Consider the following 19,496-nt stretch of genomic DNA (forward strand, 5'->3'; position numbering starts at 1 on the left):
AATAGCTGTTGGTGTGAAAGTGAACCCATTCTATGCAATAAATTAAAATACTTTAAAATATATTATGTATACTGCCAGTAATGGAACTGACATGCTCAAAGAGTAACTCTGTAACCATGACTGTGCTGAACAATAGGAATAATCTTCAAGCCCTATGACAAGACCAATCCCTTAAAAGGAAGAGCTGTATGGTTACTGTATTTTCAGTCAGGTTGTTAAATTATAGTTTTTACCCAAATTACAGCAATGTATTATATAGAGACCAGTGAAGCCACTCTAGTTAAATTCTGTGTGCCAACGGACACAATCAAATATGCTAGCCTTCTCTAGTATACCTTTCAAGTTACTCAGTGTCCATCTGGTTGGGTTTTATATAATCACTACAATTCTCAGGAATAGTAATCAAGCCTTTCTTATGGCCTGATTTGCAAATGTGCTGAGTACTTGTAGCTCCCACTGATTTCAGTGGAGTTGTGGATGCTCAGCATTTATGAAAACCGGGCCATTAGCGGTCAGTAGGTTTTGTACACAAATGAAACTGCATGCATTTAAAGCCAGATACTCAAATGTAACTAAGAGCATTTGAAACTACAGATTGAGCAATGTATAGAAATTAAACTGTGAAGCTCAAAGTACTGGTCAGAAATTATATAACCAAAATGTTGTCCTCCATTCTGTCATTGTTAATCATCTTAATACGAATGACTGATTCCAGTGGTACTTTTTGTGCAGTCTGGTATTTTTAAACATAAAATAGTATTTGCTCTCCTTTTTTGTTGGTTTCTGTTTTGTTTTTGTTTTGTGGCTGACTGCATTGACTGTCGAGGTTGTCATAGCTCTTAGCAGACTATGTGAAGACTACATTCCAACTTTTCCAAATCCTTTGAGTCTTGACTATCTGTATGTGTGTGCTCCCTTCTTAACTCTCTTCCCAAGTTTGCAAACCAGAAAAGCGAGGGTGGGAGAGTTAATACTTACCAATCTCAGGAATTAGGAATCTCACTTCCTAATTGTCTCTCATTCACGTAGCTGAAAAAAAATTGGCAAATTAGCTCAGATTTCAGTAGTAAGTATGAAAGTCATTTGAGATTTTTCAGGAAAATAGCTTTATGGTTTCCTTTTAATAAAATAGACAATGTTTCCTAGCACATTGCCATGTACAGCAGATAATCCCATCAGTTTGCCCTATGGATTTATTGTACTTTGACAAACAGCTGTTTGCTGTTGCCATAGTTATAGATAGGCCAATGCTATACAAACAGATCTGAAACAAGGGCCATCCTTTCCTGAAGGTATGGGCTTTTGTCAACTGAGTTGTGAACCATGAATTTGGGATCCTAAATCCAGTCTCTCAGTTTGAGGACATTTGAAATGTTCAACGTGGTAGGAGCCAACCAGACACTTCCACAGCTGAAAGCATGAGCTTCTCCAGCTAGAGCTAAAGAGCAAGTCTTTGTCACTGGCTGCTCTAACACACTTTGTGTGATTAGGCACAGAGGGAAACTGAAGACACATTGAAAGTGGGAAACATTTGTATCTAGGGTGTGGGGGGGAGGAATCTCCCCTCCTGTTTCACCTTCATTGTGCAGTTTTAGCTTCATGGGGCACTAGGGATTCTAATGTGACCCTGCAAATCATGTGGAAAGCAAAATAAACTATGGGCATGTCTATGCTAGTGGCAGAAAAGAGTAAAAATTAAAACCCAAAAAATGTATCCCTAAGTCTGTGTCATTAGTGGGAGTGTGGAGTTTCTTATGTTCTGCCACTTTTGCATTATTCTCTGTGAAAGAAAAGTTAGCCCTGGATGCAAAAAAAAAAAGTGTGGGCAAGGCAAAGTCCTTAAGATACCTCATATAATACTATGTTGCAGTGCTTTGGGGTGACATCTGGGAATAAGTATGCTAGTACTGTACTATGGGAGCTCTAAGTTTGTGTGTTTCAGAATCTCAGTTGTCATTGTGAAAAATGAAGTGGCTGCCCCTTATACTTGCAAAGAAAATGTTCAAAATGTGAAGATGTGAAACAGTAAAATAAACATAATTATACAGGAGCTGAAAGCAATTGCTCTAAGAGGTTTGCACTGTCTATATTCCCCTTCATATTAATTCTGAAGCCTCAGAAGGAATATTTAAAAGTTCTCATTGGCTCTTTAACCTCTGGTCACGTCTAAGGAAGAAAAGAGTTAATCTGATTGTGAGGGTCTTCACAATCTCCCAGTAGTGTGATCTCATTTTAACGCCATAGGTGGGCTGACTTTGGGTCGAGGGAACAATATAAGATAATTTCACCCCCTCTACACAATCCCATTTGAGCTCTTTCCAACGCAACAATGCTGTGTACAATGCAGTTTTTGCGAGTGAGACTGTTATGGTTTTCTGTTACATGGGATACATTTTTTTTAAACTGTCAGCTGAAGTTTTCAGTGTTTGATCCAGCCATGGGTAGCTATCTTGAGATGATTGTGTATCTAGCTAGCTTATGAAGCTGCTCAGGAACAGCTCATTATTAAATTGATGATAACAAAAAAAAAATATGCCCTGTTTACCAGTCTCTGTGTTTAGGATGACTCAAGTCTCCAAAGACACCAGGAAAACGAATGCTTTGTTAGATATGTGTGGGATTTGTTTTTCTACCTATTATACCTCCTTTATCATAGAGACATAATCATAGTTACTTAAGTTTTAGAGGAAGAGTCTTCAGTGTTGGTACCTTTTGAAATAATGTCATACCATGGTGACTGGGTATTCCCCAAATAATACTACCCTAATGGGATTTCTGTTCACATCCATCAGTACTTGTCGTATGTCATTTCATATTGTATGAGCCAGCAGCCATATTTTTAACTCCAAGCTTTGGATTTTGAAGGCTCTGTAATGCATAAGGGTACATATGGAAGAGATCACGTCGATTGTTTATTTGGTGCAATAAAAAACAAACAAAGGAGTTGTAAATAGTATATGATATTTCTTCCAGCACTATTCTGTAGCAATAGATGGTTTGAAACAGAAATGGTTGTGTGTCAAAATTTAATCTGCAAGTTTTACAGCTACCTCTGCCCCATATCTCAGTAGTACATGGAGTGAGTTGGACATTTTCAGCCAATTTTATGCTGATATACAGTGAAATGGCTCCATACCAAAGGAAGACTGGCTCTTATTCCATTATAAAGCACTATAGCTGAATCATTACAAATTACATTTCAAAACAAGTGCACTAGGGATTAGAATTTGAACCTTGTGTTATTTGATTTTGTGGTGAAAGGTAAGGAGCCAATCCTGCTCTCACAATTCATGGTATTGCGATAATGTAAACAAGGCGTCCTGGTTGTAAACGTGAGCCGAATTTATTTATTTATTTATTTATAAATGCAATTCATTGTGGACGAGATTGAGACAGTACCTTGAGTAGGGTACAGTCTGGAGTCAACCCATAGCAGAGGGAGTTCCCTCTGGGAGAAAGCAATGTGTGACACCCTTTTAAATGGTGATGCATTGTCCTCTCTTCACACCCCAGAGCTGGTACTCTAGATGTAGCCTAATATAGTTTAACCCTTTATCTTCCTCACAAATTTGTTAGTCACTGCTATTAAGAGATCAAAAATCCTTGATTAAGTTCGTGCAATTCAAAACAGCTACACCATACGGTCCCTTTTGCTTTCTGAAACTATTGTACGTGTCTGTCAGTATCTATTCAACCTACCTTTGAATGAAAAGAAAGTAAAGTATACATTCTCCAGCTGTTCCCTCTGATTTAGGTATCCCTTGCTAAAGTAAATGTTTTGAACTAAAAATAAATTATGTTATTAATTTGTCCTTGAAATGATTTTAATTATGAATTTTTTCTAGTTTCTCCCTCTGGACTTTGAGACACTTTGTATTCTATGGCTGTAAAAATATACAGTTATTCATGTCAAAGCAAACTTAAACTAAAGCACAGTAAGCATGCAAAATTAACTCCGGAGGGCAATAATCCAGCAAAATACTATCAATCTTTCTTTGTCAAAGATTACAGCATATCCTTTTTCTAAGTCAAATAATGGAAGATCCTACAGTAAAACACTTGCCTTTAGCTTTGTCTTTTTTTTTTTTTTAATCAAAAGAATGGGAACATTGTTTCTTGAATTGCTTTGTTTATGACTATTCAAACTGGCTTACAATATTAGCTTATTTTTTGGTCTTTAATATTTTTGCAGCAGCATTATTCAGAACAGTGCATAAAGCCAGTGTGTTAGGCACTGTACACACACACGCACGCACACACACGCACATACAATTCACTTCAATAGGCATTGGAGGACACCTACAGAAATAATCTCAGCCTGTGTATTATATAGCTTTTGACTTCCAGTTAGTGTTTTAACAAACCAAATGGTCCCTTGCATTAGGTGATGATGCATAGGTGTTGCCCTGAAAAAAAGTGATTACAAAAGGTGAAGATAATCAAGTAAAGAGCAATGCGAGAAACATATATGAACATAGTATGTGTGCATTTGTAAAATACATAGAACTGGAAATCAAAAGCTATATAATACACAGGCTGAGATTATTTCTGTTGGGCTGTGTCTACACTAGCCCCAAACTTCAAAATGGCCATGCAAATGGCCCTTTCAAAGTTTACTAATGAAGAGCTGAAATACATATTCAGCGCTTCATTAACATGCGGGCGGCCGTGGCACTTCGAAATTGACACGCCTCGCCGCCGTGCGGCTCGTCCCAACGGGGCTCCTTTTCGAAAGGACCCCACCTACTTCGAAGTCCCCTTATTGCCATCTGCTCATAGGAATAAGGGGACTTCGAAGTAGGCAGGGTCCTTTCGAAAAGGAGCCCCGTCGGGACAAGCCGCGTGGCGGCGAGGAGTGTCAATTTCGAAGTGCCGCAGCCGCCTGCATGTTAACGAAGCACTGAATATGTATTTCAGTGCTTCATTAGTAAACTTCAAAATGGCCATTTGCATGGCCGTTTCAAAGTTTGGGGCTAGTGTAGACACTGCCTAGGTGTCCTCCAATGCCTATTGAAGTGAATTTGTGTGTGTGTGTGTGTGTGTGTGTATAAAACTGTTAAAAGTAGAATGATTTTAACAGCATTCTTGGCATGTGATGTGCAGTAGTAGTAGGTTTATCCCAGCCATTTGCCGATTAGTGCTGATAGATATCTGACGAATGTTTTGCCAGACTATTTAGTAAAACCAGTGTGGTCTCTAGTGTAGTAACTAAGCATAGGAGATTATGAAATATTTTTTCAAATTCTGAAATTAATAAAAAGGAGCTCTTCTTGTTTGTTTTTCTTTTTAATCTCATTTTTGCCAGGCCGTACAAACCATTTGTTATGGTAGAATAAATTATATAAACTATTTTTATTATGACAGCTGTCTACAGGGTCCTCACTGCATGTACATCATGACCCTCCATGACATCTCAATCAATTTCTTTGAATGTCCCAGAACAGCAAATAGCATTCAAGGGAGTCAACTGCCTTTGGTTTTTGAAGAGCCTGGATGAAGACAAACATTTTATATCTCACACTGACAGTGGAGAGGGTAGTGTCAGATTTGTTTATGACAGGATTGAGTTGCAGCTTCCAACTCCCTTATGTTTCATTGTAAGACTATCAAGCTATAGTAGTTCCTCCAAATGGAGTTTCAGTGCTCAGGCACAGAGATGGAGGTAATTCTCTATGCCCAGACTATTTATGGTATTTTCATATTGGAAGTGACATGCTGAAGAGGCAGTTTGAATATCAGTTGTGAGCTCTATCTGCCCCAGTTTTTCACAGTTTTTATGAAGGCAGCCCACCAACTGCATTTTGTGTTTTTTTTTTTAAATGTCAGGCAGGAAAGAAAAAAAACCAGAAATATTAGCTCCCCCACTCCTAACACACCTTCCCTTACCTCTCCCAAGGCCCTGGCTCAGCTTTTGCCAGCCCTGTCCGCTCTTGTGGGCAGAGAACTCCAACAGGTTTCCTCTGAAAGCCTTGTAATTTGAAGTCTGCACACCTTTAAGTGGGAGTGGAAGACAGGCTACCCCAAAACAGAAGAAAACACAAAGCAGCCCTCTAAGCTGTGTCAGTTCTAGAAGAGAATTAGATTCTCAAAGATCTTCTGACATATGGAAACCCTCACTGAAACAGACACCAAACACCAGAGATCTCCCTCCCAGCAATGGTGAAGTGGGGGCGCATACAATTCCGGTTTCCCCAGCATCTACAGAAGGAAAGCATCTCTGCTTGGCTCCTCTTCACTCCCTCGTTCTTGCTGTCCCTGCTCTGTGCTGCAGCTACAGCATACAGGGTGCGTCAGGGACATTTGCTCAGCGAAAGAGTGACTCTGCCCCTTATTCATCTTTCCGCAGTGGCTCCTGTCCTGTGGGGCTGCATGCATCTCCCCACTGTAGGCACCACAACCAGGCACATAGGGTCCTGCACCACTCAAGTTTGGCCTGGTGGTCACTACATCATGTGTGATAAATGAGGTGGTGGACAGTCCCCTCTCCCCGCCCCCGAAACACATTTACTTGATAATGATTTCCCCTTTAAAATTATTTTGAGACCTATCTGTTAGCTAACGTTTAATCCATTTAATGCATGATATGTTATTTTCATATAGTCCTAGGATTTTCTTTAATCAAATATGTGATAACAAAATACTTTGTAAAAGTCTGTAACCTTTATCAATCTCATTTTAGTTTGACTGGATCTATTTTACATAAACTCATGTTGATTTCCGTTAAGTATATTATCCTTCTTCAATTCTTTATTAATTGATCCCCTCCCCCTACCTGCCTGCCTGCATCAGGTACTCCATTTTCTTGTCAGGAATCAGTGTCTGACTGGTAGACTAATAATTACGCAGCTCATTTAAAATGCTGGCACACACTTATCTTTCTTCCAGTCTTCTGGAACTCCCCCATGCTCCAAGACTTCTTTGAAAATCAACACTAATGGTCCCGTCAGCTCCTCAGTCATCTCTCTTAAAACTTTTGGATGTAAGTTACTGGGCCTGCTGATTTTAAAAATGTCCAATTTTAGTAGCTGCTGTTAACCATCCCTCTGAGATGCTTGTGAAATGAAAATAGTGTTGTTGGACATGACCATACCTTTATTTAGCCCACACATGGAACAAAAATATTTATTGAACACTTCTGCCACTTCTGCTTTGTTACTGATAATTCTACAATTTAGGTCTAGTAAGGGACCAATTCCATTGATACTATTCATTTTGTTACTAATATACTTTAGAAGCTCTTTCTTATTGTCCTTGGTCTGCTGACTATTGCTTTCTCCTTGCGTCCCTTTGCTCCCAGATCAGTCCCCATTGTCTAATTTTTATTCATTGCTGTCAACTTACAAACTGTTGTCAAAATTATTTTATAGATGCTTTCATTTCCCCTCTAAGCCATGTTGCTTTTTTTAACTGACATGGTCTTCCATTGTGAGATTGTGGCTTTGCAGCATCCAGTATTGTTCTTAAATGGTTCCCAACAATCATTCACTTTTTTCAGATTAAAGTTTTCCTCCCACCTCATTTAGCTCTTAATTGTTTTCAGCTTTGCGAAACTGGGCTTTTTAAAGCATTCAGCGTACATTTTACTGGTTTGGACTTTATTCAGTTTGCAGATTATGAGTGTGATCAAGTCAAAGTCACTTGTATCTGTTGCCATTAATTTTTAGTCTGTTATCAGTTCGTCTTATCTATTAAAACTAAAGCTAATAAAGAATTCCTCTGTGTTGGATGCAACTCTCTTTGAGTTAGGAAATTGTCACCTGTAATGTTTAGAAACTCCAAGCAACATATGTCACTCAAACTGAAGTCTCCCATGATGACACGTTTTTTCCCCCTTCACATTATGGAGAGATGAATAAGGTGCCACTCATCCTGATCCCTACTGTTGTTTGATGGTCTGTAACAGACACCAACTTATACTTCATTTTGTTAGGACATTGATTCATAAGCATTCAAGATCATTTCCTTCAAAGTTGTCAGGGACAGAAGAACAGACAATGCCATTTCAGAAGGTGCCACTCCGCCCATTTTGCCCGCTTGATTCTTCCTAAGTAGGTTATAACTTGAACGTTAACATTCCAAGTGAGCAGCTCTTCCCACCAGGTGTCAGTAATACTAACTAGATCAAATTAATACCCACAGTTGAACAATTCTACTTTCTCTAGTTTGTTACTCATGTTCCTACCATTTGAATGTAGGCAGTTAAAGAATTGCCTTAATATCCTTTGGTTCCTTGATTAATTTTTATGCTGACCAACTATATTTTCTCTTCTTTTATCCTCCACTCTTGTAATTAGCTTATGCCCTCCTTACCAATCTAGCCATTCTGTTTCCAAGGAGATTGTTATCCTTCTGCTGAAGTGGAGGCAGCCTAAACTTCGCCCCATGAAAGGTGGATCACCATTCCACAAAACCAAAATCCTCCATTCTGAATCATTTACATTGTCAGGGGGCTCACTTCCACAGTCTTCTTTCTTCACTCATCAGGCAGGAAGGATCACAGAGCAGATTGTTTGTTTGGATATGCTCAGCACACTTTTGAGGTCTTTGACATCATTTATGCTCTGTCAGAGATCCTCTGATGCAGAGTCATTGGTGTGCATATGAACAATGCCCAGTGGATCCTTGCTTATCGATTTCAGAAGTGACCTCGTGGAAGGTAGCACTCAGCCCTGTTGACCAATTCTTCCTTGCAGAATGTTTTTTTGATTCTTCTGAGTGTTGAATCGCCACAAAGGATTATCTGTTTATTGTGATTATTCCTTGGAGGAGGAAGAACTTGTGAATAAGCTTGTGTTAGTTCAGTCCTGAGGTGGCAAAAGATTTGGATCTCTGTGGCCAAGAGAAATGGCTACTTTTCTTCTGAGCATCAGTCCATGATGGGTTATATATTTAGTCACTGGTGCTATCTGATTATCTCAGACCTACAAGGGGTCCGGAGTGGCTTGAAAGATTGCACACCACATTTACATTAGGTGAGAAAATGCAGTAGAGACTAGAGGTTGTATTTAGCTGTCCTTCAGTGGCCAGAATAATTTCTCTGTCTTAACTGAATGGGGCCCAAACCAGCTGTTTTTTTATCCAAATTCCTATCCCTCCCAGAAGTGTCAGAAATGGGAGGCATAGACCAAAATGTCGATTACAATGGACTTTGTAACGCCCTACAGGGTTTCGGTAAATTATAGTAGTTGATCTTGAATGACGACAGAGAACTGTGGGACTTCACAACTGAGTGCATCCTAGGGCTTCAGGCAATTGTCTACCAACCACTACATCCTGCTGTCTTTATGAAAGGGAAGTGCTGAGCCACTTTAAATCAATGTCATGCTTTTCTGCCAAATACTGTAGCCATGTAAATAGTGTTTCATTGCTGACTGTGCCAAAGGCCATTGACATATCTTGCAATATCAGCATGGCCATTTGGTTTGTTTCTGTTACTCTGAGGAGATCACTGACCACCGTGATTAATGCTATTCTGTTCCACAGCCCAGTCTGAAGTATAACTGAAGATTCAAAAACTATAGGATCTCAGCTGTTGCCAAAATTGGCTGGCCACCATTTATTTCGAATGACCTTACCTAGAAAGGGAACATTGGAGACATACTGTTACTTCATGAATTTGTTACTGGGTATTGTTGAGTTTTGCAAAAACACCACACAGTTGTGTAATGTGAAGTTCTGAAAGAAAATATTTTCTCATCTGCCTCAAAGCCCTATTCCTGGTGAGTGTATGTGATTCTTCAGATTATCAAGGGAAATTGTTCTTAATATTCCTATGTGCCATTTATCTGTGAAAATGAAACAGCAGTAATGTGACATCTGAGTTGTTTCTCACTGCTTACTCTGAGACAAAGGAGCAAATTGAGGTCTAGACCCTTTATGCACACACATTGTACAATTCAGTTTGTCCTGCATCTTACAGTCATTAACATCAGAGTAAATTGGGTATAAACAGCTTGGTTCTTCTACAAGCCTATAGGAAGACAAAGGTTTTGCTCCCGTTAGCGAATAATCTAAATAAACATAATGATAATAGAGGCACAAAGGAAGGGGGAAGCCATAAAAACATGAACATAAATAGAATACAAATTGTTACATATAAATTCTTGCATTGATTTGGCAGTTCACAGGCACTCCATATACTAAATTAGTAAGGGTCACTGAGAGACACTGTTAGTAGCACAGAGTGTGAATACATGAGCTTAGTGTCTGTGAACAGATATGGGAGAAATCCTGATTTTGGGAGGCATAATATGCTCGGGGAAGAAATGATTGTGTCTCTGTTCTGCAGAGTTCCCAGATTCTGAGAGCATTGTAGCGGAGTATGTTAATTTCGGAGAGGAAAACATGAAGAAGAGCCAGGATTTGCTCTTAAATAGTTGTTATAATTTTACAGCATTCTTTGTCTATTCTAAGCCTCCAGTTAACGTGACTGCTTAGATATAGCTTCAGGGTCTGATGTTCCGTTGGCTGGTATAAGGAGTCTTTAGGGATGATTGTCTGCCCAACTAACCTCCATTTCCATGTAGTTGCAATCCATACAGTGGATTCTGAAGCAGCAACAGGAACTGCAAGGCTGGGCAGGGCTTGCATATTTTTGTATAACCTTGATCCTGGGTGGCCTCTAACCTAAAAGAGCTATGTGCATGGCCTTGGTAGCCCAAGCTGATTCTAAGATTTTGGTGAAGATGAGAATTGCACAGGCATACCCGAGAGCATAGAAGGACTCCTGCAGGCGACCATCCCCAAGAGCTCCCATTACAGGGTAGGAATCTTTTGTACAATATGTTGTAACACTCAGCAAGTCGAAACCTCTTGTAATGTCTCTGTTGTCATTAAGACTGCTGTGCAAGAGAGAAGATGAGAAGTAAGGAGGGAAAAAAGAGCAGAAAGTCTGCCTAATAGCCTAAGTTGCTTCAGGCTTTCTGGCTATTCTCCACTAAACTTCAGGCAACTTTTTCAATTAACCATGGAAGTATGTAATTGCATCTAACAGACAAGGGAGGGGGAAACTTTGTACTTAGCTTTGAATGCAGGCTAATAGAGAAGCTAGCAAACCGCCACACTGCCACGTATCACCTTCCAATACCTCAGATTCTACTCAGGATATATGTACCAGACAGAGTTTTGTTGACAAAAAATAATGCTACTTTAATTAAAACTGATTAATTAAACTGCTGTTGCACATCAAAACGATGGTCCTCCTAATAGCAGAGCACATCCACATAGAGAATAGTACATTGTGGGTAGCTACCTTACTATCCAGCTGGTAGGAGGGTACAGTGGGAAGGATTTGAAGCGTCCCATGGGACAGGTGCAGCATCAAATGCTGCAGGTTTATCAATCACATCGTTCCAGGAACATCCTATTAGGTTGCCAGTGGTGGTATTGACTATAGCCATTTTGACGTAGTTCTTTCACAACTGCTTAATTGTTGGTTTGTCTTCTCTGTCTGATGCAGATACAAGATACCTCATCCCCAGTTGCTGATAGTCAGCATTAAATGTAGCAATGATGCCTTGATCCATAGACTGAAGGATGGAAGTGGTAATTGGGGCGTGAAAAAACCACTCAGATGTTATCCTCATAGTCTTCAAAATTGGTAGAGTGACTGAGAGCATTATCAAGGATCAGCAGACATTTATTATCCAGATTATTTTCAGCACAATATTTAGAAATGAATGATGAAAGGTAGCTTGCTATGTAATCAACAAAAACCTGCTTTGTCATCCAGGTTTTTCAATTAGAACACCAGACCACAGGTAATGATGCCTTGTTTAAGCCTTTAAGCGCCCTCAGATTTTCTGAATGGTAAACAAGGAGAGGCTTCAATTTCACCTCTCTTTCTAAATTTCCACCAAGAAGTAATCTGTCAGTCAGTCCTTCAGGGCCTTGAAACCCATTGCTTTTGTTTTATCCCTTGAAATAAAGGTTTGAGAAGGCATTCTTTTCCAGAAAAGAAAAGATTTGTTTTGGAGAGTATCCACTATCAATTATTTGTTGCGATGTGGCTGGGAAAATATTAGTTGCCTGAATATCAGCAGATGCTGCTTTGCCTGTAAGACGCAGACTATGGTAACGTGAATGTCTTTTAAAGCACTCAAACCAACCGTGACTTGCTTTGAACATTACTTCAGAGGCCCCAACTTGCCTCTCTTCCTCAGCTTTCTTCTTCAGGTCCTCAAACAAAGACAGGGCTTTCTCCCTTATGATGAGGAAGCTCAAAGACATATTGCATTCATTATGGCTGTTGATCTAATGTATTAAAAGTCTTTCAAGTTTATACGTCCTTGTTTCCCTAGCCTTTGTTATTCAATGCAACTTTTAGTTCCACCAACATATGTTTCTGCCATTTCTTTTATCTTTTCTTTTTGCATGAAGATAGTATGCACTGTCAGTGTTGCCAAGTTTATTGCCAAACATATGTCTTTCAATTGCTGGCCCTCTTCAGTTCTTTTAATAACTTTGTCTGGTAGCCACAGATATTGCTTTTCTTGGTCTTAGTGACAGTTCCTGGAGAAACTTTTTCACATCTAGGACCTAGGATGATCACAAATAGCAAAGACATTTGAAGATTAAGATCACTCACAGTCAAGATGACATGAACACAATGAAGCATGGGAACCAGCTGGGAAGAGCTGGGTGGCTGAAGGAAATGAGTCAGCCTCTCACTGCTGTCTGCTGTATTTCTTTGCATTTGTTACTCATGAAGTGGACATTTGCACGAAGACTGGTCTTTTTTGTAGTGAAAATATGTTTGTAAATTGAAAAATAGTTATCAATTGAGATTGTTGTAGCGAAAATTCATAAATTGAAAGGTTGTAAATCGAGCGATAATTGTGTTGGGTTGTTAGACTTTCCTGTATGAATGTAGCGGTCTAGGTTAATAAAGGTCTGTTGGAAAAATGAGAGGAAAGGAGCATGATCTTCTAGATAAGCAGCCTCCCAGCAGTCACAGGTGAGGAGAGCAGTTCCAAGAGGCTGGCTGAGGTGTTAACAGTGAGTATGTCTTCCGTGCTTTAGCTCGGGGCGAGCAATAAATTTTGTGGGGGGGCCACTGCAAGAATTTTGGGAAGTGGTCACAGGCTGTACTTTCCTAATATTAATGGAAGAGGCCTGGGGTGAGGGATGTAGTTTGGGTGTGTGGTGTGGGAGGGATTTTGCATACAGAAGGGGGCTCTGATTTTGGGCAGGTCTGTAAGGGAGCTGCAGGGTCTGGGAAGGAGTTTGGATGCAGGATGGGGTTCTGACCAGTGTTCCCTGCAGGCTGATCTTGGGCAGCTGCCCAGGAGAGATTCATGTGCCACCCAGGTGATTAGCAGAACATCCTCAGCCAGCTGCAGTGGACAGCATATGTTTATATTGATGGTGCACATTCACACGTGCCTTGGTGCACATAACTAAATTTATTCTGCCAATGGATGGAAAAATATAGAGCGATTTCTGGTTCTGACCTGGGCTAGGGTACAGGAAGGGGTACAGGATCTGAGATGGAGTTTATGCCCAGGAGGGGGTTCTGGCCTGGGGCAGGGAGGTGCAAGGGTGTGAGCAGCGCCCCTGTGAGAATGGTTCTGGGGATGGGGGCAGCATGAGGAGACCTGCTGCTTCCCTCTCCCCCAGGGGAGAACAGAGACACGCTTGCTAGCAGTAGTCAACCATTGTCTCAACACCCTGATGTGCCACTGGACTTTTAGCAGCCTACAGCATCATGGCAAGCCGGAGGGAAATGTCTGGCTTGTCGTTCCGGGTCATATTTTGCCCCTTCCTGATCTAGCCTGAAGTTACACAGCCATTTTGTAAAAGTTGGAAGCTAAGAGCTCAATAGTTAAAAGGACTCCTCCTCTTGCAACAGAGACAGACCTGAGCCCAGTGATCCATACATTGGACCTCTCAGCTGGGTTGTTGCCACTCTTCTGTTCTAGGAATGAAGGCATGAAAAACCTCCATGCAGTACAAAACACAGAAGTCCTTTTACTTATAAGGGCATGTCTACATTGGCAAGTTCTGTCATCAAAATCCCTTTTTGAGACAAAACCCCAAGAGCGTCCACACTGCAATTCAACAAAGTCACAAAAAACAATGCCCAGTTTCGGCAACAAGAAACTTCCACATCCATAAGAATCTTTTGTCTCTCCCCAGCCCTTTACTGTTGACAGTTATGCACTGTGTACCATAGGAGGTGTTGTTTTTTGAGTTTATTGACCTTAAGGATGTTTCCCACAATTCCTGATTAGCCACTCTGGCCAGTACTTTGAATTCCACTGCTCTTCAGCCGGGTAGACACCAGTACACCCCTTCCAGCTGCAAGTCCCGGGAACTTTTAAAATCCATTTCCTGCCATCTGTCTCTGTGTGGAGAGTTCTCATGGCATCTTCTTGGGTAATCAGGGTCGCTGTTGTTCCAAACACTGTCTTGCTTGGACTACTGTAGAGCTTTTGGATCTGATCAGTGTAAGTCGGGAGGAGATGGTGTAATTGTGACTGAAGTTGATACTGGTCATTGTGGGGTGCATACTCACAGTGCATTGGTCTTTCTGTCAATAAGGAGGCTAAAAATTTGGCCATGATATGTCATCAGAGAGTGGCAGCATAAACATGATGTGGTGACTTCTTTTGTTGGCAACGTTTGCATGTCGACGTTTCTTTCATCACCAAAGCTTTGCAGTGTAGACATACCTTCAGGAACGTGAGACACCATGAAAATAGCCTTTCTGTCCCCTGCTATCTGTATAGACTTTCAAGATGTCTGTCCTGATATTCATAGACCTCCAGGACTTCCTACAATAGCTAGATTTCACAGGAACACTAAAGCTGGGGAGCTGTAGGGGAAGACTTAAGAATGCAGAAATTCAAACATTGAATGAAGCTTAAACTAGGCTGGTGGAACTCACACTCCTGCAAGATATAAGTGATCACCGTCCTCACTGCACTCAGAACCAGTGCTGTTTTTGTGCCTTGGCACCTTGGCAGCCCCAGGCAGGGGATCCCTGTCTGGATGGCGGGGGGACCCCTCTAGCTCCGCAGGTGGCAGCTGGCTGGGATGTGGAGCCCTGACAGCAACCCCAACTGTGGGAACCCCAGATGGAAGGAAGAGGGTGGGGAGCTGGCTGACTACTGGCTTTTTTTTTAACAAAAAAAAAAACAATGCAGAGAAGGAAAGGGAAAATTATTCATTTTAGCATCCCCTCAATAACGTCTTTACACATACGCACATGCACGCGCGCACACAAAAGCCCTATAAGCAAATCTAATTATACCTCCTCCAGTCTGGGAAGGAAGAAAGAGAGAGATTATTAAAAGTAAACACTTGGAAGGTACATAGATACTGCATTGAAATTAGGCCACTAGAGACAGAGTTAAACTCACAGCTTTCTTCGTTTGACACTGCAGTGCCTCAGAGCTGGAATTAACAGTATAGTCCCATTGAAAGGAGAATGCAAAATTTTTACCTGTAGATTTATGATTAAGTTGTATGTTGAATATTTGCAGTAGTTATGTTTATTTTGCAGTGATGCTCTTATTCATGCACCAGTGCTTTAGCTAGTCCACTTCTAATGGTTAAAAAACCTATTTGATCTTTTTTTTTTTTTTGGTAACAAGAGTAGCTCATGTGCATTGTTTGCTGTGTATGCTTTATCTTACTAAATTCAGGCTGTCAAGTTAAAGATGGTCTTTAGCAAAATCCTGTAGAATTTAGCACATGAATTATGACATTCAGAAGTCACATTTAGATGAATAGGGTTACATTTGAAATGCTAATCATACCATCCACTAGACGGGCTAGCTGCTACACTGTACTCTGTGGCGCTCCTTTGAACTATCGGCATAAATTAATTGCTTATAGACCAAGAGTGATGGGAATAGAAATACAACTATGGAAATGGGTTACAGCTGCTAAGTATCTGCATGCTGATCCCATAAGCTAAATTAAATACACCGTTCTTTGTCAATGTTATTGTTGGATGTAAAATATTATCGTTCTCTGATGGGTCCCAGGGGCTACCAGAAGACAGATTTAATCTGACCAAAAAGCTCCTATAGACATTGCTGTATGTGGGGATGGACTTAAACAACCAGAAAAACACAGTTCCTCAGGTTCTTATTTTTGTGCAAAAGACGTAGTCCAAGCTTAAACAGAGCTGGAGAAATATGTAGGTGGTTGATGGCTGAAAGAACTGTTGTAACCAATTTTAAGTGTGATTGTAATGTGTGATGACTTTGTGGATTTAGTCAGGATTTTGAGAAGGAACTAATAAAACAGTATGTGTACCATTAAATGTGTTCAACAAATCCTTAGCATTTGCCAGCTCTAGATTGTGTTTTTTTCCATATCGGATGAGTAGTTGCTAAGATTATGTGCATGTAGAGGTGAGAGGGGAATGATAGGGCATCATGATAAGAATGTATAAATACAAAGAAATTATTAAATGATGGTGTAATTTTCTGATAAAGGGATGAAATTAGGAAAGTCAAATTTAAGCCTGGCAGTGGTGTATATTACACTAAATATGCATATAAGAGTCTTTGAAAGAAGAGATGGTAGCCCCCACAGTTGTGCTTTTATAACCAGACCAGAAGAGGTATTAAGAAATGTACAACAGGGAAAAGTCTTGCACTGGAAGAGATTGCCTAGTGCTTTTTGATATCAAACTTCCATTATTCTACTATTTATTTTCAGATATTGCTATTTATGAATATTTTAACAGCTGTGTGAATACAATATTCTAGCACTCTGTTTAAAATATATTTTTAGTCTGAATCCAAAATGCTCTAACGTGGGTGCTGTAAGATAGGTTCCCAAATCTATGTAAAGGTACTAAAGTACAGGTGGTCTGATTTTTCATAGGTGTAGGTGTAGACATAGCCTATAGCATCTGTTGACAGAAGTTACTGTTGACAGGTTAATCTTGACAGAACCTCCATCAACAGATTGCATCTACACACAACTTGCTCTGTCAACAGACCAGGCAACCAGAAGCCCTCTTGTTTGACAGAAGTGCCTACGGTGCATTTTTGTCGACAGTACTATGTCCAGAGATTGTTATGCCTCAAATTTTTCAGGGATAATACTGTTGAGGCAAATGTAGAGAATCTGTCGACAGAATGCTTTAAGCATGTAGATGCTCCTTGGGTTATGTCAACAGAAGGTCCCCTCTGTCGACAAAACTCTGTACTGTAGGCCCAGCCTATGTGTACATTTCCTAGTGGCTGTGTTAAGAGCATTACGTATATTGAAAAAACCCAACACTAAAAATTACTGCTGTGGCCTGTATATTTACAAGGTGTGATACCAATGTACAATAATTAAAATAATACAATAATCATCCACTGCCTTGAAAAATAATGGTGAATTTGAAAAAGCAAACAGTAAATTTTGTTTTCATATTGGCTGGGTCTACACTAGACAGTTTTGTCGACTGAAGGGGCCTTCTGTCGACAACTCAGGGAGCATCTACAGCTTAAAGCATTCTGTCGACAGATTCTTGACAGAACTCTGCATTTGCCTCGACACTAGATGCTTCTAGTGTGGACATGGCCATTTTGAAGCAATAAGACAATAGGGTCAATGTATACAGTTCTGGTTTCACTTACATAGTATTCAGTTAAAAAAAACTTCAGTGTCAGAGAAGTTGCAGACACATTACAATGAATTCCAAGAGGAGAAACAATATTGATTAAGGATCTTAAGGACTGATATAAGAGGAAAGATTAAAAGTTACTTGTATATTTGCTAAAGGACTTGGAAGCTGCCTGTAATACTTTATGCCTATTGGTTTTTGTTTTGTTTTTAGGGGTGTATTTGCCATTGTGTTACAAGGCATCAGTTAAGCCATGTCTCAGATTGCAGGTAGCCTTGAAAGCGAACACTTATGGTAGCTCTCTATTTATCGAGTCGTAAAACTTGGACGGAGGCACGCTCTGAGACCGAGCCCACTTGAAGGGTCAGACAGTTTTCACTATGTTGTACTATTCTAACTAATCCCTCTTATGTTGACACAGTCGTGCTAGTAGAAATGTGTTGATATCAGTATAGCTTATAAGCTAGAGGAAGGGAAATAAACTATGCTGGTATAAAGTTGCTTTATACCAGTATAGCTGCATTCTGCCTTGAGAATCACAGTTCTCACTGGAAAGAACACAAAGTCCTGTGGCACCTTTATAGACTAACAGATATTTAGGAGCATAAGCTTTTGTGGGCAAAGACTCCTCACCAGCATATTTATCCCACTACAAAAATTGTGCATAGAACAGACCTCAGACCAGATCCCAGTCTTGTGATAAGTCAAGCTAGAAGGACCTTGGTACCCATTAGAGAATCTGGCAGGATCAGGTCCTGAAATGGTATTGTAACAATCCACATGTATATTGATGGAGTAAACAACCAGGAGGTAGCTAGCTATGTTTAAGGTTTTCACAGAGGGAATAATAAAGGATGGCGTTTTACAAAGAGAAGAAAACGTAGGCTGACTAAAGGAAGTACTTGCCAACTTGCCATAACCTGTGGAAGGCAAGGTAAACTCTCTCAGATTGCAAAACATATGATTTACTGTAGGTAATGTTAGTCCTCCACTGGATTGTAGGTGAAAGGACATATTTGTGTTCGGTCATTTATTCTCTCACTTCTGTGTCTTAGGAAAGTACGACTGTGACCTTTTACTTTTGACTTAGCTTCAGAAGCTAGTTTAAGAACATAAGAACATAAGAATGGCCATACTGGGTCAGATCAAAGGTCCATCCAGCCCAGTATCCTGTCTGCCGACAGTGGCCAATGCCAGGTGCCCCAGAGAAGGAGAACAGAAGACAATAATCAAGTGATTTATCTCCTGCCATCCATCTCCTGCCCTTATACTGAAGACTAGGGCACCATACTTTACCCCTGGCTAATAGCCATTTATGGACCTAACCTGCAAAAATTTATCGAGCTCTTTTTTAAACCCTAATAGAGTCCTGGCCTTCACAGCCTCCTCGGGCAAGGAGTTCCACAGGTTGACTGTGCGCTGTGTGAAGAAAAATTTCCTTTTATTAGTTTTGAACCAACTACCCATCAATTTCATTTGGTGTCCCCTAGTTCTTGTATTATGGGAAAAGGTAAATAATTTTTCTATATTCACTTTCTCCACACCATTCATGATTTTATATACCTCTATCATATCGCCCCTCAATCGCCTCTTTTCCAGACTGAAAAGTCCCTGTCTCTCTAGCCTCTCCCCATATGGGGACCCGTTCCAAACCCCTATTCATCTTAGTTGCCCTCTTCTGAACCTTTTCTAATGCCAATATATCTTTTTTGAGGTGAGGAGACCACATCTGCACGCAGTACTCAAGATGTGGGCGTACCATAGTTTTATATAGGGGAAGTATGATATCTTTTGTCTTATTATCGATCCCTTTTTTAATAATTCCTAACATCCTATTTGCTTTACTAACTGCCGCTGCACACTGCGTGGATGTCTTCAGAGGACTATCCACTATAATTCCAAGATCCCTTTCCTGATTTGT

The 19,496-nt window shown here is 40.3% G+C and overlaps 1 protein-coding gene across 5 annotated transcripts in view; it reads left to right on the forward strand.

The window, feature by feature from the left end:
* The window catches only part of GRIP1 (glutamate receptor interacting protein 1), a 559,979-nt gene that overhangs the window by 318,115 nt on the left and 222,368 nt on the right, over positions 1-19,496 (forward strand). The window lies entirely within an intron of this gene.

This window comes from Carettochelys insculpta, chromosome 1 (genome assembly GCF_033958435.1).
Source record: "Carettochelys insculpta isolate YL-2023 chromosome 1, ASM3395843v1, whole genome shotgun sequence".
In the NCBI taxonomy this organism is placed as follows: Eukaryota; Metazoa; Chordata; order Testudines; family Carettochelyidae; genus Carettochelys; species Carettochelys insculpta.